This window comes from Apodemus sylvaticus, chromosome X (assembly GCF_947179515.1).
Source record: "Apodemus sylvaticus chromosome X, mApoSyl1.1, whole genome shotgun sequence".
In the NCBI taxonomy this organism is placed as follows: domain Eukaryota; kingdom Metazoa; phylum Chordata; class Mammalia; order Rodentia; family Muridae; genus Apodemus; species Apodemus sylvaticus.
In genome coordinates, this window is record NC_067495.1 from 8,714,507 (window position 1) to 8,736,870 (window position 22,364).

Sequence of the window (22,364 nt, forward strand, 5' to 3'; positions counted from 1 at the left end):
AAATGGCTGATGGCAGCACCAGAGCTCAGTTGCTTTTAGGCCAACATGCCCGTAGATTGATTGCCAGTGGATTTCACAGGCCCAAGGCAGGACCTTGTGAAAAGCAGCAACCCCCAGTCGGGAAACACATGCATAGACACAGGCCAACTCTAGCTAGAGGGGGCGGGGGGGGGGGGGAGAGCAGCTGCTTTTTCCCGTTTGGGTTCTGGGAAGGGTGTCTGTCTCCACCCTGGCTTTGATGCCTCTCTGACAACTGTTAGGGAACAAAGGCTGGAGACCATAGACTCACTGACTGTCATTTCCCGACACCTCTGGTCTTCGCCTCTGACTTTTACCCAGATGACTAGTATGAGAGGTATTCCTGAGGTACCTTCCCAATGTGTTTATACTAGAGCACAGTTTCCCACTCCTTTCCTATTGGTTTAAACTATGATGGAAAGGAATTTCACAGAATTAATTCCAATAACTTGATGTCTCGGCTGGCCCTTCCCACAGGTCAAGTTCACTTAGGGTTTTGTGTGTATCTAAGCTCTCCAGACTCTTCCAATCAGCTAAACTTGTTGTCTCTTATTGTCAAATTTTCTTCTATCTCTAGAGCTGGGGCAGGGGGAGATTTCTGAAAAAATGTATACTCTTGGTTACCTCTACCTAATCAGTCTGGAAATGCCTCGTTCCCATGTTTAGGATAAAGTATATTTCTATGTTTTGATAAGGAAGTGAATAATTGGTGTTCCTCTTCAGGCCTGAAAAGATAATTATGTGTCCCAGGAGCTGGCTGTCTCCTGTCTGTCTAACAGATGATCTTGCTTTCTTGGCCCCTTCCCTCTGTCACACACGCCCAACCCCTTTGCCACCAAAAAGCCTGAAGGTTCTGGTAGCACAAGAAGACCCGGTGAGGTAGGCATTCCTGGTTGTTTTTTTTTTTTTTTTTTTTATCCTACCAAGAATATCCCGAGCCAGCCAGCCATTGGAATTCCTGCTAAATCTGCCTGAAAGCTTATGCGAAGAGCTCCCCATGGGGCCTGTGGTGATGGATGTCTTGAGGCCTAGGAACCGGAGCTATCAGGACTAGGAAAGTTGAGCCCCTGCAAGCCAGACCTGAACCAAAGGAAAGTACAGACAGCAACCAAACAGCTCCACACACCTGGCTGGCCGGCCACCCAGCCCTCCTCTAGCCACCCCGCAGCCAGTAGAGCCCACGGGCATACCATTTAGGTGGCTTCGCTTTATTTAGTTCAACTTAGGAATGGTACCCAGGGTCAGGAAGCTGAGATGCAGCCAAGACTCCTCTCTTCCCAGGGCATCTGCGTTAGCTTGGCTGAACTTGCTGTTCCTGTTTTTTTTTTTTTCTTTTAGAGGAGTTGCTTGTAGTCTTGAATCAGGATCTCACCGTGACACCTCCCCAGGGGTCCCCAGCTATTGATTTTTAATATCCGTATTCAATATTGTGTATTAAATATTGAATCCATGCATGAGAGGATGCGATGCAAATCACCAGCCGTGCCTGTGACTTTAATAGTTGTTTTATTGCCCGGAAACCACAGTTGGATGCAAGGCATCCTGCAGCCAAGGCTGGGGGGTGGTGGGAGTGGTGCGGGGGCGGGGGGGGGGATGGCAGACAGAGGGGAGGGCCTCCCAAGGCTTCCTTGAGACCTCTGGAATAGCTCCTGCTGAAGGAATAGGGAGGTACTTTACAGTGTTTGCCTAAGGGCAGCAGCGGGGGGGGGGGGGGGCTGGGGGGGCGGGGGGCCCACTCCGGGTTTCAATGGAAAGGGCTGGGTCTGCTGTGTGAGACAGAGGAAGAGGTGTGGAGCCAGCCATGTCCTTCCTTCCGGGACTTCCCTATCTGGATGTCTGGTCCCGGCCTGTAAGCACCCTTCCTCTCTGCACGCTCACCCCGAGACATGCACACTGGACTACGGACGGAACCGGAAAGTGAATGCCAGCTGGAAACCCTAGGCCTACCCGACCCGCAGAGCGCTGTAGCCTTCCTAGCTATTCTGCCCACTCACCTCTCTTAACCGCTGGGGCAGTTTTCCTCCTCTGCCACTGTGGGCCATGGGGCCTGCACTGTCTCCCTTATAGCTGGATGGAACTGCTCGTGCAAAGGAGGTAATAATATTCAGGGGAAAGCCTTTTGTCTGCAGCTGTCCCCAGGTGAACAGGCTGAGGGATTAGTACTGGTTCTCCCTTTCTGGTTCCATCCTCCTGTCTCCACCCCCAGCCCACCTCGGCCCGGCACCGGGGTGTCTTCTTTCGTAGACAGAAACCCATTCCTCTCTTTAAAGGCCTTGTTCTTCCCTCCTCAGAGGCCTCCACTTGGCCACCCAGGCTCTGTGACACACACCTCTTTTCTCCACTCAGCTAGAGAGTCGGTTTTGAGGGGACCACCAGCAGGGAGACAGGAAGGGCTGGAAGAGGTGGGTGGATATCCCAGAGTGTGGATGCAGGGACTGTGCATGTGCAAAGCCTGCAGCAGCGGTTTCATTTGAGGGAAAAGACTGTTTTGAAGCCACGACCAGTGCAGCAGAGCTGGTGGCAGGTAGTTAGAGGGGAGCAGAGCCTGCTAGGTACTGATTGGCCCGCCATGCCAACCTGCTTGTGGCTAGACAGTCTTGGTATCCACTCCGGGTCTTTTTTCAAACTGGATTACAGTTGAGGGAAGCCCAGCTTGGTTTCTAATTGCTGGCAAGCCAGAGCGGGTAGGGTGCTATAATGTTGTCCGCCATAGGGAAGCCCAAATGGAAACGCAGTGGACCATGACACTCCTGAGACCCTGCTCCACCTATAAGCCTGTTGTTATCTTTGTTCCAAGCTCGGAGAAAGGTGGAGGCCAGAGGGGCCTGGCTCCATGAAGACTGCCCCAGGGACTCCCTTTTCTGCTGGGAAGTTCCACACAGCAGACTTGCCCCGGATCGACAGAGACCAACTCTGGCAGCAGGGCCCGCCAAGAGTCGGGGTGTGCATTCGTTCGTCATAGGCACGAGAATGGAGATATGCCAGGCAGGGCCTGGCTGCACACGCCTCCGCGCCGGGGCCCAGGCGGCTGCTGCAGTCTGTGTTTCCGGGTCTGCGGCTGAGCCTTCCTGGCGTTCTCCTCTGGTTTTGTCTCACTGCCAACTTCTCGCTTGTCCTCGCCAGTCTCCTGGGTCCATGGGTCGCGCTCTGCCTCCCAGAGTGCGTCTTTGCGCACGTGTAGCTGCCTTCCTGAAACCTAGCCTCTTCCCGCGGGTTACTGGCCACTGCCTTAGGGTCGCTGAGTGTGTCCACTTCTAGAAGGTTCTCCAGTCTAGAAGGTTCCCCAGGCTTTAGAAAACTCGTTCTCAGGACTACGAGACAGGAGCCTCAGAGGATTTGGGTTTGCTACGCTCCGATCCAGGCCGAAACTGGCGAGGGGCTTTTATTAGACCTCCTACTGTAGAGTCGAGGGGGACACACTTCTGCGGCTGACCTCGCTGTTTGTGGGCCTCTCCCTAGACTCTGGAGACTTGTTAGTCGCCCTGAAGAATGTGGGCACGCTGGCCTACTGGCGGGACTTGTAGGCTGGGGTCCGAGCACCCGGAGTGCACGCGCACGTGCCAAAGGCAAGGACCCGCGGTGGATCAGCGGGCTGGGAGTGACTGGGCTGAAAGCCAGCGAACACCTGGAAACACCCTAGGCCTCAGGGCAGGTGACACCCTTCGGAACCCCGACTCCCTCCTCCCCCCTTCACCCACACCCCCTCGCCGGCCCGCATGCGGTCGGCCTCTGCGGCGGAAACACGGTCCAACTCCTTGAAAGTAAACTTGCCGCGAGCTGCCAGGGCTGGGAGAGAGGGAGCGAGCCGGCGGGGGTGTCTGCGTCGGGGAGGCCGGGAAGGCTAGTGTCAAGTTTCAGCCCCTAATGACAATCGATGGCGAGGTGCCAAGGCCCTGGGAAACCGCTGGAGGGGAGCGGGTGTGTGTGTGTGTGTGTGTGTGTGTGTGTAGGGGGTGGGTGGAGGCGGGTTGAGTGAAAGGGACCACGCCACAGGGCCCAACTTGCGAATCTCTGAGACGCGAGGCGCCCACAAGGGCTGAGCGAGGCGGCGGGGCGGGGGCGGGGGCGGGGGCGGCGGACGGGGAGGGGCGCTGGAGGAGCCGCGGGAGCGGAGCGGAGCGCAAGCATCTTCCGCAATCCATTCATGCACTGAAGCGCGTGCAGAGCTGCTGCTCGCTGCCATTGTTACTCGCGGGCGGTGTGGGAGCAGAGCCTCCACTCTGGCGAGAGATAAATGGCCTCTGACAGCCCCTCCTCGCCAAGAGAGCTCCTCGGATTTCACCGCGCGGCGGCTCTCAGGTCTGTGCCTCGCTCGCTTCCCGGTGAGAACCTTTAAATCAGCCTCCCCGCCCTCCCTTCTCCCGGACTCTGTCCCCCGCCCTCTCCGGCCCGGGCCAGGGCTCCCCCCCCCCCGGGGTGGGGGCGCTGCGCACAGGCACTGGTCGCCTCCCAAGCCCAGGGTTACGAAGTGGGGGCGCCGAGGGGACCCGGGGGCCGCGGGTGGGGAGAAGCAGCTAACGCCCCCCCCCACCCGGGCTCCGATCCTCCGCCCGAACGCCCCGCCTCCGCGCCCACAAGATGGATCAGGCTACCGTGCGGAGAGCGGGCTGTAAATATTTTAAAAGTCTCTCGCGCGCCGGCGGTAATGGCTTTCGCAGTTGGAATGTGTGCTAGGGAAAGAGGAAGGGCAACGTTTGTGCTGTGTTGCGGGTTGGGGGGATTGTTTCTATACCCTCTCCCTAGGTTCCGGGTGGGCTGTACAGCCAGGATCCCGGGTTTCCCGCCCCGCCGCGTCCCGTGATAGCATCAAGAACACCAGTCGTTAGAGAACTTGAGTATATAGCAGGGCGACAAAAGGCCCAGTCGAGGTGACTCCAGAGCCACTTTCTTCTTCGAGGGAGGTCTCTCAAGGTCTTGGGTCTGAGACTCGTCCGGAAACCTCTGGTCCAGGTCCATTTCTCACGGGTGATCCGGGGAGGGCGGGAAACGCACAAATAAGAGCCCCTTGAGTTTGCGTGGCCACTAAAAGCTGGGGCTTGGGTTTCTGCAGTGAGGACAGGTCCCGTTTGTGTCTTTGGTCCCCTTCTCAACTCCCCCTTAAAGCTTCTATCCGCTCAAAAGGCGCCATCCGCTTTGCATTTAAATCTGAACATAACATTGTGGCTACTTAGGTTCGAAACCTGGGTAGGAGAGCGGGAAAAGGTCAGGGCGCAGAGAGGTTAATGTCCAGGCTTGGTGGCAGTCATGTGTGGGCACTCTTTTGCTTCCTTGGTTAGTGTAGGCTTGGAATCTATGAGGCTGAGCCCAGCCAGATAGGAGAGGGTGGGGGAGGGGATCCAGTCTTCTCTGTCGGGAGAGACTTAATGGGCCCACCACAGGGCGCGTGTGAGGTGAGGTGGTCGCCTTTGCCAGCCGCAGCTTCCTGGCAGGGCAGGGGCGCCGAGGGCAGGGCTAGGGCAGGCCAGGTACACAAGGTTCTCGTGGAGGGTTCCAGGAGCGTGGGCCTAGGCTAGGATTGTTCATCTGTATCCTCCGCCTGGCCCTCTTGCCGACCCGCCAAAGAGTGGGTACGGGAGGCCTTTTGGGGCGCGCCAGGGCTGCCCTAGACGTTCCAGTGCGTGGAGTTCTCGGCGGCTCTGGCAGTTCCTCTTCCAAGGGCTTGTGTTGCGCCCTTCTCGCTTGTTTGTCTCGTGTGAGCCTCGTAAACCGCCCTGATTTATTACCCAGACTAAATGCTTAATTTGTGAATATGAAACAGATTAAAAAGGGCGGGGGTAGGGGGCTTGAGGTCGGCATATTTTAGCAATCAGACCAAAGCAGCCCGGCAGATGTTTCAAATTTGTCGACATTTTCAGGCTCATGTGGAAAGCTAGTCAGAATGGCAGAATGGTCAAGAGATCCTTTCTCCTTCCTTCAACCTGAGAACTTGGCAGTGATCAACAGGAGGTGATTAGTAGCCACACACACACACACACACACACACACACACACACACACACACACACCAGCAGTCAAGGAGTTAACAGAGGCTGAGCTCTTCACCTCCAGGATTGGGGTGGAGGGGCTGGGGGCCTAGGGTCACAAAGGCAAGCTGATCACAAAGCCTGGAGAAGGGGCCTGGCTCAAAAGGCCCGAGTATTAGAAGGGAACTCTGAAGAACAAAGTCGAGGGTCCATTAAAAGTTAATTCAGTAAATAAACTTCAGTGACGATAAAACAAATAAGAAAGATGGCAACTCCAACGTCAACTAAGCAGTGGATAATAGAAATACGCAGCTTTGATGTGGCCTAAGCCGGGCTTTCCCCTTTAGGCAGGTCCCCACAGTCAGTGGCCGGCCGGCCGGGACAGGCCTCTGTGGACACCCTCTGTCTCTGAAAAGACCCCATGTGTACAGGCAGTGCTTTTTGGCGTTTGTCATTTGGAAGCAACTTCACACATCAAAGGCGACCACAGTGTTCTTTTCAGCTCCCTGGTTCCACTAGCCCAGTGAAGCAGATACAATTTCTATAAATTGGCCTTCTCCTCTGGGTTTTGATTGATCATCACCATATGAGATTATTGAAAGTCTAATGTCTTATTTCACTTTCTCCAAGGGGTGAGGAGGAGAACCGTTTATTGGAAGTCGGGCCACGTGTAGACTCCCGTGTTGTGGAATAGTAATTTCCATTAGCTTGGATTTATCAACCTCCTGAAACTGCCGTGCATTTCCTGTGGGTGCCTCATTTCCCCTCCCTTCCCCCTCCGGGTCGGGTCGGGGCTTCTGTGCCTGTTCACAGGTATAGTCCACACTAGAGCCTTCCTATTGGGAAGGAGAAACTGGATGTTGACTAGGCGGAAAGGAACAAAAGATGTATTTTTAAGCATATTTATTCCAATGCTCCAAATCCCTTCTTTGGCCTTTGTTTTGCACTCCAAACTTTATTGTCCCCCTTTCGCCTGGATGCAATCTTTCATTTATTTAAAGTTGATTATGGCGCCTCTGTCTTGTCCTGCGCCAGACAAAAGCTTAGGGAAAGTCAAAGAACGCGTTAATTATATGTTTCTTGTAAACTGACTTTTCATTTCCCCCTAACACATTTAGCTGGCTTGGTGTTTAGTTTAACACTCAATTGCTGCAAATATGCTGCTTAAAATGCTGTCTTTATTAAAACAAATAAACGAATTCAAAGACCTTTCTAATTTCAACTCGCGTGGGTTAGAAACAGAAGAGAAAAAATGGTAGGAAAGAGCATGGGCTAGGGAAAGGTAGCAGGGAGATTAGAGAGAAAAGGCACACACACACACACACACACACACACACACACACGCACACACACACACACACACACACACGCACACACGCATGCAAGTAAGCGGGGCACACACACACACACACACACACACACACACACGTGCACAGAGGCTGCATTCCTTCTGCCATCTCTCCACACAGCCATGTTCCACTGGTCCATACAATTGTCCCTGGCTTCGCCCTGCAGCTTGCCAGTCTGCCAGGATTTTCCATCACTTGGTGCCTAAGGCAATCATTAGCTCAGAATGGACAGCCCTCTACCTGCTGGCGCAGTCACTTCTCAGGCACTGGAGGCTGGCTACAGGCTCCTACATCAAGCCCGGGTCCCATTTGTTCAACCTGAGAGGGGGGGGGGGGTCCTTGCTTTTTGCCCCTGGGTGAGTTGGTACCTAATTAAACTCTACCTAGGGCAGCTTGCACTAAATATACATCCGCGGGCTGAGAGAAGGCCGGGAGGAAAAGGCAGTCATTACTTACGCAGGGAAAGTGACTTTTCTGAGAGTGGGAAGAAAGGGAGCGTCTGATCGCCGTGTTTACCCTAAGCAGAGCTTCAGACACCACATCAGTGGCAACAAGGAACTAAGGGGAAATGAGAACTAAGGGGAAAATCCAGAGACCACGGGCCTCTAAACCCAGGCCTTGTCATTATCTAGAAGCAAGAGGGAGGCTTCGAGGAGCTCTAGATGACACTGGCTGCAGGGGGTGGGGGGTGGGGCAGGGGAGCAGGGGAGATCCAAGTGCCCTTTGTGGCTTTGGAGTCATTGCTCATGTGCTCCAGGCCTGTGTACTCAGGAGCTGGAACTGTATAAATGGCCTTGGAGACAGAAAGGAACAGATGTGTCAAAGAATCCAGTGACTGAGTATGTATGGTAAAGTTACCCTGATCAGGCACGGGAGAACAGGAGAATGATCCCCTGAGGCCTAGGCCTGGTCGGCCGGGATCCCGATGATCAGAACTAGGGGTAGAGTGCAAGCTTGCAGACAAAGGTGGTGGTTGCACATCTAGAAAGACCTTGGGGTCTTCTTCAAGCCCTCCTGAATTCAGAGGGTGAAAACATTAGGTCAACGGGACAAAAAGTGAAACCAAGAGCCAAGCACGGGTGACCAGACTTAGAGCTGTCTGGTTGGAAAAAGGGCTTCTTTCTGGCCCACTATTTTAACCAGTTTGCATTTATTAAGCACTTGCTTTACGCAAAGCAATATGCTGGACATCTGGGGCCACAAGTGCTAGAATCCTGAAATGACCCAGCAGGGGCGACTCCTTCCTTTTATGTGCAAGATAACAAAGGACATAAAGGACTGTGGGTGAGCTACTGAGGCTGTGGAGAAGGAAGTCAGCCACCCCTGAGCTTCGCTGTCACCCTTCTTTGCCTGCAGCTGGATCCCAGGAGCAAGACGAGGCTACCAGCCCAGCCTCTTAGGGCCAGGAACCTTCTTACCTCCAACCTAAACTGGGACCAAGCTCTAGGGCCTTCCAGATTGTTCTGTCTAGATCGAGGCAGAGGTCACATGGGTCCTTCCCCCTTCCTTGGAAAGCCTGCCGAACTTTATTTCCCCTGGGGGCCAGGCCAAAGAGATTTTGATGCAAATCAAGAAGGCAGCTTTTCAAGTCAGGACTAGCCTGAACTGCTGCCCCAGACTGAGCGAAAAGAGCAGCTTGTACTGTCCCCCACCTCTCTCTCTCTCTCTCTCTCTCTCTCTCTCTCTCTCTCTCTCTCTCTCTCTCTCTCTCTGTCTCTCCCCTCCCCCCCATCCCCCCACCCCACCCCCCTGCTCTTTCAGGAACTCGATAAGGGAATACTGTCGCCCTTAACAAAACAAACTTGGGAATCTCCAAGGTTTGGAATTGTGAGGGAGTCCCCCAGCAGAGAATTATATGAACTGGCTTAAATACATCCTCCTTCCCTGGGCACACTCCCTCTGTGCCCCCTAGATTCTGCTTGCCCCTTGGGGTGTTTCAGTGTGATCCCAGGTGCCCTCCGTCGAGCCATCTGGCCTGGGCCCAGCCTTTGCTCTTGGTTTCCCTAAGCACTGGCGAAACACGAAACACGCTGGAGCCTTCAAAGCGCATTCCTAAACACGACCGGGGAACTGCGGGGAAGTGCAAACAAAGAGGCTGGGAGTGCTCAGGCAGTTAGCGCACTGAGTCTGGGGGCCAACACGGCTGGCCCAAGTTCAGTCAGACTCCCTGGCTCTGGGCCAGCTAGAGCTGGCAGGGTGCCCTCTCCGGCCCACTACTCAGACCTCATTGCCCCCAAATTTGGGCACCCCCCTCCCCAGCCAGCCTCAGTCTCAGAAAGCCCTCATGCCCCTCTGCAGTCCTCTGAGAACAGTGCTTCCTCATTCTGGTTTAGGTGGATAGTTCCAGGCTTCTGTGAGAGTAAGTTGTCAAAGAGCAGGATCCCTTCCCTTCTTCAGAGTGGCCCAGGGGACGGAGGATGGCTGAGTTCCCTTCGTGGTAGCTTTGAATTTGAGTGGTTGTGGACACTCGGTAACTTAGATCCTAGGCTGAGTAAAAGTCCTACCGTGCCTCTGCATATGTAGGCAAGCACAGGTTCCCTATAAATACAAATAGGAGGTGGGGGGATGGAAGTCAGATCACTAGCTTCTTCCTGGGTGGTGAGCGGAGCCATTCGTTCACTAACCTTTAGCTTAAGTCTCTGGTCTGTTTAATACTATTGACTACTCGGTTTCCAGGAATCTGCTTTCTCTCTCACACAAAAGCTGAGAGAAAGACTTTTTGGGGGGGTGGGGAGCTCTTAGTACTTATCCCAACCTGCCTGGAATTAGATATGTAGCCCAGAGTATTTTTGAAAGTCCTGCCTAAGTCTTCTGAGTCCTGGATTACAGGTGTATGCATGTCACCATGGCCTGTTTATGTGCATGTTTTGAAACAGGGTCTTGTGCTGCCCAGAGCTCATGGGAGGAAGCTTTGGCTCCCCTAGTCCTCTTAACTTGTGTAGCTGGGACTGCAGGCTTATGCCACTAACAACTACTTAGGACTTTTGGTTTTTTCTCTTTTCCCCCATTCTACTGAGTTCTGGGGATTGAGCTCAGAGTCTCATGCATGCTAGGTAAGTTCCTTAGTACTGAGCTGTAGCCTCAGCCATTTTTATAGCGTTTTCTTTTGGGACAGGGTCTCTATACATTGCCTAGGCTGGCTTTTAACTAAAATTCTTCCTGCCTCAGCCGTCTAAGTCAAAGGTGCAAGGCGACACACTCGTGTGTATATAGGTGCTACAGATCTAAACTCAGACCCTCGAGCTGTACAACATTGGACTCTTTCTTAGCCCTAAGAATTTGGGGGGGAGAGGTTGGGGGATGTGGGGTCAGTTTTGAGACAGATTTTCTCTGTGTAGCCCTGGCTTGTCCTGAAACTCGATCTGTAGTCCAGGCTGGCCTCGAACTCACAGAGATATGCCTGCTGCTGCCTTCTGAGTGCTGGGATTAAAGGTCTACTGCTTTATCAAGACTGTATTTTTAAAGCCATAATTCAATGGTGTGAGTTTACCTGTGCTCCACTTACATACAAACACCTTCAGCCCATTCTTCTAAATGGGGACTTGAGGCGTGGGGGGGGGGGTGGGGGGGTGGGTGTGGGGGCTGGTGTCCTGTGTTTTCTTTCCCAAGACTCCACCCTGACAGCTAGATCATAAAATGTTAGGGGGTAACACCTGCAAGTGACCAAAAAAAAATTTATTGCTTTCAGATAGGGGCTCTTGTTGCTGATCCTTCTGCCTCTACAGATGTGTGCCCGACAGCACATGGCAAAAAATTCTAAGGCTATCAAAGTGTGTTGGGGGAGAAATGTGACTCTCCCACCCACCCCTGCTTCTCTGCAGGATCACTGCTCCCAGTTTCCTGTGCACACTTGTCAGGATAGGTAAAAAGAAAAAAAAAAAAATTAAAACGTCTGTCCAAAAAAGAGAGGGTTAGAAAACTAGTTTTACCTTGAAGAAGCCCAAACCCAAGGAAAAGTCAAAAGGCCAGTGTAATGAGCATCTATATCAGAAGGCACATTTTCAAAAGTACAATATTTATTTAACACTCCTATTTTAAGGAATTTGGAAGCCTTTCAGAGGTCTAAATTAGTTTAACTTAGTCTTAAACTGTTACAGAGTAATAGATTCCACCCCCCCCCAGTAGATTGTAGGGACTTCTTATTCCCCACCCTTCCAGGGCCCAGTATGGTGGGTGGTTTGTGCCTACAATCCCAGCATTCTTCAAACTGAGGCAAGAGTATCACTTCAGTCTGAGACTTGTCTTCGCAGCAACAACAACAACAACCAAAACCATATACGTAGTGATAAATACTTATAATACAGGACTTGGGAGAAATCGTCATAAGGACCAGTAGCTCAAGGTCATATTCAGCTATCTAGTGGGTTCTTGGTCAGCCTGTGTTTTGACATAAGACTCTGTCTAAAACAAAACAAAACGCCAAAAGGCCAAAGGAAAGGGGGGCGGGGCGGGGTGCTAGGGCATGAGATTGCTCAGTAAGGAACTTTGCTTGCTTCCCAGCAGGGTGGCCTGAGGTAGCTCTCAGAACCCAGGTGGTGGAGAGAGAACAAACTCTTGGAAGTTGTCCCTTGACCTCCATACTTACCTATGTACATACAAAAAAATAGAAATAAATAAAATGTAAAAGTAAAGACTATATGAAAGTTTGTTTGGGGAAGCTGGATTACCAGGGTTCAAAAGCTGCCTCGGCCAGCTGCCCAGCTGTGGGTCTAAGCAGTTCCTCTCGGCTCACCCATGTAGTGGGAAATATCAACATGGCCCATCTCAGAATGTTGAGATTAAATTAGTTGGTGGGCAAAACTGACTTAAAAATAATACTAGGCATCCCAAAAGCCATCATTGGTTGTTAGGGAGACTTGAGTCTAACACATCTGCCTGGTTTCAACCTTGCTGTGGTGTTTGTGAATACGCTATTTGTCTTTGAGTCTCTGTGTCTCTGAAGACTTGGGAGTTATTTGTTACCTGCAAGAGACAGGAGGAACCCCAACATGGTTCTTGCCTGTGATATACCCTCAGACAGTTTCCAGCATAGTTTGGTTTCTTCAAATCTGTACTGTTAGGACAAAAACCACTGGGCCAAAGCCCTCCACCCTCACCATTTTTATTTAAGACATTGGGGTAGGGCTGATGGTGGTGAGTACTTTCCTAGCATGCATGACATCCCGAGTTCGGTCCCCAGCAGTATATAAAAACCGGGTATAGGGCTAATGACATAGCTCAATTGGTTTGCCTCAGAGCCTGAACACTTAACTTCTATTCCTGGGACTCAGTGACACTCTAGAGGTGGATACATGAGACTGTATTTAAAAAAGAAAAAGGCAAACATCTGGATGGGCAGAGTGGTACCTTACGTTTAGCTTATACGAGGTCCTGGGTTCTATCTATCCCCAGTGCTAGAAGAAAAACAAAATAAACAAGATGATGGGGGGGGGGAGGTCATGTGACGTGACTCCCACCCTTCCTTAGTCTGGCCATCTGCTGTCCTACTGATAAGAGTGTCTTAAAAGACAAAAACCTGTTGTTATGCAGAGATCCAGAAAGCCAGATCTTCTCTCTTGGGGATATGCCTAGGCTCACAAAGGGGCTGGAGGTCACAAAATTGAGGGTTGGTCAGGTGTGGTGGTGCAAGCCTTTAATTCCAGCACTCAGAAGGCAGAAGTAGGTGGATGTAGACCAGGCAGAGGGAGGCCAGCCTGGTCTACATCTATAGACAGTTCCAGAACAGCCAGGGCTACATAATAAGATCCTGTATTGGAAACAAACAAAAACTGCAAAGCCGAGGATCAGACAGAAGAAGCAGGTGACTCCATGAGCCTCCCACTGCCCTGTGAGTTAGAGAGTTTTGTTCGGACCACCCCCTGCACCTGATGAAACTGCCGGGCTATACTTTCACAGGATATGTTGACTGGTGGAGGCCTTGACAGCCCGAGGAAAAGACAAAGGAATTTGTTTAAAGGTATACTTTGCTCTGTGCTAGAAAACACCTCTCGTAATGTTAGGCTTTGAAGGCAATAATATCTGCTCTTGACATTGTGGTGTTTCTGCCATATAATTTAATTAACGTGTGATGCAGGCACAAAGCCAGAGTCAAACGTTCTGACAGCTCTTGGAAGCCACCTAAATCCCTTTGAAGTTCCTCCCGACACCCCAGTAACACAGACAAAGCCCCTAAGGTTGAAGACAGCCCCTGATATAGGGTGCAGAATTTTATCAGCAGTTCCAATATTTGCAAACTTCCTGATATTTTTTCCCCTCTCTAAAATGTTTTGTTTTAGTTGGGTGAGGAGGCATGTACCCACCCACAGTCCAAACTATGGGAGAGACTGAGGCAGGAGGATCACTTGCGTCTAGAAATTGAAGACTAATATAGGCAATGCATGATGTACCCTTAAGTCAGTCAGTCAGTCAGTCTATCCTCTGTCTCTGTCTTTCTATCTCTCTGTCCCTCTCTGTCTCTCCCCTCTCTCTCTCTCTGTCTCTCTCCTCTCTCTCTCTCTCTCTCTCTCTCTCTCTCTCTCTCTCTCTGTGTGTGTGTGTGTGTGTGTGTTTCTGGGTCTCTCGCTGTCTTTCTTTTTGAAAAAGGGTCTCACTATTTATTCAAGTTGGCTTTGAACTTGCTATGTAACCTAGGATAGCCTGAAATTCTTTGACATCATCCTGCTCTGGTCTCCCGAGTGTTGGCATCATAGACATGAACCACCACACCCAGAAATATCACCACCACCCTTTGAAATTTTTTTTTCTTCTTTAAGTTCACCTATCACAAAGTTCCTGAGCTTCACACATAAATCAGATACTAGACTCACTAAGGAGGAAAAGAATTATATATCTGTATAAAATTATTTTATGCCTGCTACCCTCTTAACAATGCTTTGGGCACTGAACAATGTCTTGGCTGTCATCAAATTTCATTTTACTGCAAATGGAGAATAAATACATGAACAAAAAAGAAAATACTGTGAGTTGTGCTAAATTAAAAAAAAATAAGAAGGGTAAGGGAATAAAGAGAGCTAGTATATTGAAACCAATATATTATTCTAAAAAGAAAAAATTCTTCTAGAAGGAATGTAGAGAGTGCATTGTGGGTCTTGGGTAAACAAAGGAATATACTTAGGTGGCGTTATCAGTGAGCTCTTGCTTAAATAAAGCTGTGTAAGAAATCACCCAAAGCACAGATCAGCAATTAATTTTCGTGGACGCATCTGTTGGTCCCATGGGTTTGGTTGATGAGCAGAGGCTTGATCCTAAGTAGGAGCCAGGTCCAAATTAACTCCATGTGCCTTTCCTCCTCCGTGGATGAGTGGACTACTTAGGACCATGGCAAAAATTGTAAGTGTGCAGAAGGAGAACGGAATGGCTCGTACGTCTCCCACTCAGGACTTGCCACTGTTTCGTTTGCTTACATTTCACTGGCTAAAAGGAATTCTGTGATCTGATGTCAGTGGGCTGGGGAGACAGGCCTCACCTCTAGTGAAATGAGTTGCAGAGTCCTCATGTAGATAGGGAGGTAGTGTGGGGCAGTGAGCTGGGTGGGGACGAGCGCAATCTGAAACAGATGGCTCCAACCAAAACTGTGTATCTCTAGCTATGACATTTATATATACAAATACATATATCAAATGATAAAACCGCCTTTGGTGGAATCTTGTGTTTTAGATTAAATTTAAATAAACCCATATGATAATTACACATCAGCACCCCCTGAGGTGGCTTGTGGATCTTTGTTACCAACTTCAGGAAACCTGGGAATCCAGGCCACAGGTCTTGCCAATGCTGAGAGAGAAGTGGGTCTTGAGGGAGACTTTTCTTATCTCCAGGACTTCTCATGCCCAGAGCAGTAGTGGGGCAAGAGACCAGAGGAGGCCCCAGAGGCAGCCATTACCCCTGCTGACTTCTGTGCGCGCGGAATGGCAGCAATCTGTTTTTTGCTTTGCTGCCAACACAGCCCTTCAGCTGGTCCTCATGGCTGCCCAAGACCCAGGGCCAGGATGCAAGATTCCAGTTACTCTTTGCAGCTTCTTGGTCCCTGTACCTACCCTGCCTTTGTCTTGCTGTCCTTTAGTTTTTTGGTATTATTATTATTATTATTATTATTATTATTATTATTATTATTAAAGTGATCATTACTTTATTTGCCTTCCTTCAGTGAATTCCTCCTGGGCTCTGCAGCCAGCCAAAAGCTCTCTGGAAGCTGGCCCTTCACTTTAGGAAAGGTCGTTGTTCGATTGATTCCCGCAGCTAATGGAATCTAATCACCGAAGCCTGGTGTGATTGCAATCAGAGGAATCCACCCGGTTGAAAAGAATCTAAGTTTTCCTTTTGTAAGCTGCGAGAGTGAGGTGCTGGGCAGGCCTGGGCTCTACCAGGCTCCTGCTTGGACTCAGATTCTTACTTGGGTCTTCCTGCCTTAAAGTCATGTGAAGTGATTGGCCGCCTGGGAGGAAACCTAGCCTAGATGTGGAAGTGGGATCGCTTCCAGAGCAGCCACCTTCAGGCAGGAGCATGGTGCGCATTCCTGCAACTGCAATTTGAGCTCTGAACTCACTGGCAACCACGGTTTGATTTCAATGGGTTTGCCTTGAACTTACCACTGTTTGAATCTGCCCCTCATCTGGATGCCCCATCCCTGCACCCCTCTCTGCATAAATCTTTTTTGCAGTTTTTTCCCCAGAGGTCTTCCTCTGCTTTCAGCCTGCTTTCCTTACTAGATGCTGCTGCTGCTGCTGCTACTGACGATGATGATGATGACGATGATGTCAGACTGGGAAGATATTTATTCTCAGTGAAACACAGTAGCTGTGCAGAGAAGCTCACACATCATTAGCATACAGCCAGATCAGCACACTAGCCTAACTGGTACCCACATCAGGATTCAGACAAACTTTCCTCAGGCCTCCAACCAGACACCTCAGCCTTCCTTACCCACAGTAGGCAAGCATTCTCCTCTTTGAAGCACATTCCTCTTTTTTTTTTTTTTTTTTTTTTTTTTTTTGGTTTTTCGAGACAGAGTTTCTCTGTGTAGCCCTGGCTGTCTTGGAACTCACTCTGTAGACCAGGTTGGTCTCGAACTCAGAAATCCGCCTGCCTCTGCCTCCCAAGTGCTGGGATTAAAGGCGTGTACCACCACCGCCCGACTTGAAGCACATTTCTAATAGCATCAGTTAGCCTCCTCTGACTTGGTACTTTGTAGAAAAGAAAGGCATGAGAGTGTACTGTGTGTTTGGCTTCTTTTCCTTTGCATTATGGTTGTGAGATCTGTACACATTATGTGTAGTGCAAATGGTCCATCCTCCTTAAGGTATAGTATCCTGCTATATGAGTACACATTTTATTTATTTACTGTTTCACTTTGGGCCATATTCCACATGGGCGTTTGGATAGTTTGGGCGTTCTTACTAATAACGTGCCTGGGAATGTTTCCTATACATGCCCTGGAGCACCTACATTTCTGCTCTGTGTGTCTAACCAGTAGTTGAATTGCCAGGGCCATAGGTTCTGTCAGCTTTTGCTGTTGTTGTTGTTATTGTTTTGTGGTACTGAAGATTGAACTCAGGGCCTTGAACCTAAGTTTTCTACCACTGAGTTCTGCCCTTAGCAGTATAGTCAGCATTCATAGAGAAGGCTGAAAAGCATCCCAGAGCAGATCTGAGCATGGTGATGCATCTGTAACCCTGCCATTCAGGATTATGAGTTCAAGGTCAGCCTGAGCTACACAGTGAACTCCAGGCTAGCTTGGAATATAGCGTAAGACTGTGTCTCAAGGGGATAAAGTCTCTCTCTGTCTCTGTCTATGTCTGTCTGTCTGCTTGTCTGTCTGTCTGTCTGTCTGTCTCTCTCTCTCTCTCTCTCTCTCTATATATATATATATATATATATATATATATATATATAATCCTGAGCCATGATGGCTCAGTGGATAAAGGCACTTGCCATCAAGCCTGGCCACCTACTAGACACACACACAACACACACACACACACACACACACACACACACACACACACACAAACTAATCAAGTAACTAAATAAATGCTAAAATTTTGTTTTTACATTTTCTCAAACTGTGTGTGTTACCTCAGCACTTGGAAGTCCGAGGCAAAAGGATAGCTCTGAATTTGGTACCAGGTTGGGCTGCATAGTGTGCTCTAGGTCACCCTGGGATAGAGCCAGTCCCTTCTAACCCCCACTTGCCAAAAAGCAGTCCTCTCAGACATTTTCTGTGAATGTCCTAGGCACATGTTACCTGCAGCTCCTGGAAACAGAAGACTGGTTTGGAAATGTTTAATAAAATAAAAAATTTGGTCTTTACTGAGTTTTGGAAACTGAGAAAATAAAAATTCAAGTCAGGCTAGAGAGGTGGCTCGGTGAAGAGCACTGGCGTTCTTCCAGAGGACCTGGGTTCAACTCTTACGGCAGCTCACAACAGTCTGAAATTCCAGTTCCAGGGAATCTGACACCCCTCACACCAATTCATATAATTTAAAGTTAAATTATTTTTAAACAGATCAACTATGCCTCTCATCCAGTACTTGGGGGGGTCAAGGCATGAGTATTGCTGCAAGTCCGAGGTAAGCGTAGGCCAGAGGGTGAGTTTAGCCTAGTTTTAGCTACAGAGTGAGACCTTGTCTCAAAACAAACAAACAAACAAACAAACAAACAAACCAGAACAAAACAAAAAAGACCAGATCGTGTGATCTTTCCGTGGTCTGGTCCTGCCCAGCTCTAGGACTCTTGTTCCCAATTCATAGCCACAAAGTAACAATGTCACCGTGTATTTCTGCTAGCTGCTGTTTTCTTGGTTTGTTGTTGTTGTTGTTGTTGTTGTTGTTTTCTGAGACAGGGTTTCTTGGTGAGGCTATCCAGAGCTCCCCCTGCAGTGATAGCCACTTCTTTTGTTGAGCCTGGGTTTCACTATGCCCCCTTGGCTGGCCTGGGACTCCAAGCTATCTTATGTCTCACAGAGATTTGCCTGCTCCTGACTGCCTCTCCAGGAAGGGATTAAAGGTTTGTGCCACCTTGCCCAGCTTGCCCTAATTTGTAATTCCAGGTGTCACCTTTCCTAGGGAGTACTGTCACCCACTGTTATGTCAGGTCCTCTCCATTATCTTTGTGCTGATTGTCACAGGCCACAAAACTTACCACAGCATTGTTCTGAGAAAGCCTGGTATCTAAGGTCTTCTTTACTTGAGTTGTGGGGTTTATTTGTTTTGCTTTGTTTACATGTTTGTTTGGGGCTTTCTAACAGAGGATTTTACTAAGTAGCAGAACTGAGGATGGCCCAGGCTGGTCAAAACCCAAATCCTCCTGCTTCAGTCTCTTAAGTGCTGGGCAGTTTTAGAGGGCAGGGGCCACAGAGCCAATGGAAGTGTCGATGACACCAATTCTCTGGCTTAGTCTGGCATGGTAGGACATAACTGTGCCAGCACTTGGGAGTCAGGGCGAGGAGGAGGATCGTGTGTCTGGGCTGGCTTCTACTACTCAGCAAATAGCTGGCTTCCCTGAGATCCTGTCTCAAAAACAGAAAACAAAACAGGCCGGAGAAATGGCGCAGCAATCAGAGTGCTGGCTACTCTTCCAAAGGACCTGGGTTTGATTCCCAGCACCCTCGATTGTCTGTAATTCTAGTTCCAGGGGATCAGACACCCTCTTCTGGCCTCCTAGGGCACTACACTCATGTGGTATAGAAATATATGTTCAGGCAAAACACCCATATACATGAACTACAACAACCAAAATAAGAGTTTTCTCTTAGTTGTGTAAGGATAAAAAGGTCTTCCCAGGGTCTGAACAAGTAAGTTTTGTCATTTGTGAGTAGTATCAGCTACTCATTCTTAGTAGCCTTAGATAACTTAGTGAGAGAGTCCATCTCAAAAGAGAAAGGAGAACAGGAAATGTTAGCATTTCCTCTAGGCTCCGCCCAACCGTTACCTGGCAACAGCCAGGTAGGAGCCTGGCTCACACATAAAAGGACTCTCCTCTCTCTGCTCCCCTCCCCTCCCCCTCCTCTCTCCCATAATTGCTCTCTCCACATGTTCCTGGCTAGTCTCTCCCCTTCTTGCTCTCTTTGTGTCCTTTTCTGTTCCCTTTCTTTCTCTGCTTCTACTCCCTCCCCAGACCCCCTTCCCATGTCCCAAATAAACTTCATTTTATACTAGACCCATCTTCTTTATGACTGATACCTGGGGGTGGGGGAGGCCTCAGAATGGGCCTGCTAAGGTAACCCCTTCCACCGCATCATGCCACTGCATTACAAACCATATTAGGGAGAGAAAAGAAAAGGTTTACACTCAATATGATGAGCGTATCTGTGAGTGGCTTTCTGAACTCTTTTGGTTGTCTTATAAATAACCTGGCTGAGAAGGGCCCACTGGCTGGTTCATACACCAATGGTCTCAGGGTTGCTTGGGATGCGAGTTTAGAATATAGTTCTGGCCCAATGCCTGAAAATTCTCAGTAGGCCTGGGGTGGGGCCTTGGAACTCTCTATCTTTAACACTCTGACTATGACACGTGGCCAGGTTTGGAAACTAGATGAGTCTGAAAAGAATGCTTTCTTCTTGGCCGCTAGGAAATGCCAGGGACCCTGATCAGGATTCAGAGACTGCGTTTGCATCTCCGGTCTCCCAAAAGGTATGTTATGACTTACACAATCCTCCAGGCCTCACTGTTCTGTGAAGTGGGAATCACACAGTAGATCTATCTGGGTTACTAATGCTGGGCAACAAATTACCCTAGAACTTCACTTAAGGACTCTCTCTCTCCCTCTCTGCTCCCCTCCCCTTGGGTTTTTTTGTTTGTTTTGAGACAAGGTCTCCTGCCTTTTAAGTGCTGGATTTAAAAGGTGTGCTCTATTACTATGTAGACCAGGCTGGCCTCAAACTCACAAAAGAGATCCATCTGCCTCTGCCTGTGGAGTGCTGGGTTTAAAGGTGTGCTCTATCATGCCCATTGAAGGTTGATATTTTTAGTAACATTAGGGGTGTGTTACAGGGATGGCGACAAGCAAGCCACGAAGAAACCACATGGCCTTTTCTGACTTAAGTCATGGTCTCACAGTGTCATCTCTGATACGTTGAAAAACACGCAAAATCCCAGCTAGGTTTGAAGATGTACACATCCTGTCTCATGGTAAAAAACTGTGACAGTCAATGTGCAGGAGTTTTTGAAAGCAGCAAGGTATGTCTTCAGCTGTCAGGCAGATTCAGTGACTTCAGCTCTTGACAGTCTAGGGTTGACTGACAGAACTCCTTCGATCTGAGGTCTCGGAGCTCCCAGCAATGTCAATACCAGGTCCCACCTTTCCACTTGTGGGTGTTGGTGTTAGGAGCCCACAGGAAAGTAGAGAACTGTAAACATTTCTCATTTCCCGGCCATCTCTAGTCACGTTGGGTATAGTTCAAGGCAGCGGCGGTGCACCATCTGATGCTGAAGACCTTAGCTCCCCACAGAGGGTGGTCAGATCCACAAGGCCGCCTCTGTTGGTTCCTCATGACTCCAACATCAGGCCTCTTTCTCTGCCTAGTCTCAACTGGCAGCTCTTTGGCTTGTAATGGAGACCCCAGGCTATTTTCACTTTGAGGCACCCCGGAATCCACTTGTCCCACAGAGGCGGTTAGAAAGGAACTCTAGTAGCATGCTTCTTCTGTCTCCCTGGTCTCTTCAGACTTGGTTTCCCTCACTGCAGGTTTGGTGACACTGAGGGAAGGTCAGGTAGAAACCTGAAGGGCTGGGGGTGGGGTTAGAGCAAGGGGAGATTGGGGGAAGCTCCCAGGGAGGAAGGGATGGCTAATTGCTAGGCTACACAGTCTACAGGCCTCATCTGAGGCAGCATGGAGATGGATCTGGGGCTCCCTGCAGTGCCAGAGTGGGCAGGAAGGTACCCTGAAAAGCAGAACAGCAGATGAAGGAGCCATTATGGGCCTGGTCCTATGTGCTGGCATTTATGAAGGGGGCCATTGGCCTCTTTGAAATGGGCAGAAAGGAGTCCGAGTTTGGTGCTCTGAGGAAGCTGCTCTCCTAGGCCTTCCCTGCTTTTCCTCCTGGGGCTCTCCAGCTGCTCAGTCAGCACCCCTCCTCCACTGGCATCCATTTAGCAACGGTCTTGTTCAGAGCTCCTGAGGAAAGAGCTCATAGGAATGTGGAAGTTAGTCCCGTCCCCCACCTCCATCGCGGGCACTCCTTGTATTTCGTGACACACAGCCCTGATGTACAGCCCAAGCTGACCTCAGATTTGTTATGTAGGCAAGAGTGACCTTGAACTTCTGATTCTCCTGCCTCCACCTCTTGAAGGCTAGAATTACTGATATACTCAGCCATGCCTGGTATTTGCCACCCCACCCTCGCCATGTGTGCGTGTGTTCAGTCTGGGGCTCTAATGGCGCTCCCTTGTGCTTGCTTTATAAGCATTTTACCAAGCCATAGCCCCGGCGCCTATGCCCAGTTTTATGCAGCGCTGCGGATTGAACCCAGGTCTTTATGAATTCTAGGCAAGCACTCTATCAACTGAGCTGCATCCTTAGCCGTCTGTGTTGTCACGGATAGACGCATACCACCTGTGCCATGGTAAGCACCCTAGTCATTCACAGCAGGAAAGGCAGGGCAAGGAGTAACAGGCCTGGGCCCCAGGATAGGCTGCATAGTCGGATCTGTGCCTGTCAGAGTCCACTAGCTCTGTGATCTTAGGAGAGCTACCAAATCTCGGGGTCTCTCTGTCTTTTCTTTGAAGAAACTATCTTGATAGGTAACCTAGAGTGGCCAACCTTGGACTCCTGTATCTCAGGATGACTTACAGCTTTTTGAATTTTAATTCAATTTCATTTTTTTTTTCTTTTTTGAGACAGGGTCCCAGTGTATAGCTTTGTCTGGCCTAGAACTTGATAGGTAGCCCAGGCTGGCCTCAACACTCAGAGGTCACTTGCCTCTGTGTCAGGAGTGCTGGGATTAAAGAGGTAGGTATATTACCACACCAGGCTTGGCTTTGAATTTATGACTTTCCTTCCTCAGACTCCCAGGTGCTAGGATTATAGGGATGAGGC

The 22,364-nt window shown here is 49.8% G+C and overlaps 1 protein-coding gene across 4 annotated transcripts in view; it reads left to right on the forward strand.

Annotated features, from left to right (window-relative positions):
- Bcor (BCL6 corepressor) overlaps window positions 1-22,364 on the forward strand; it is a 124,186-nt gene that overhangs the window by 28,168 nt on the left and 73,654 nt on the right. Inside the window, exon 1 of one of the 4 annotated variants that reach the window (XM_052170449.1) lies at window positions 4,188-4,340. The exons of 1 other annotated variant lie outside the window; for it this stretch is intronic. The gene's annotated coding sequence lies outside the window, so the exon portion shown is untranslated. Of the gene's footprint in view, window positions 1-4,187; window positions 4,341-19,897; window positions 19,960-22,364 lie in introns of those variants that run through there. 2 more of the 4 variants (XM_052170450.1, XM_052170442.1) reach the window with 2 other exon arrangements.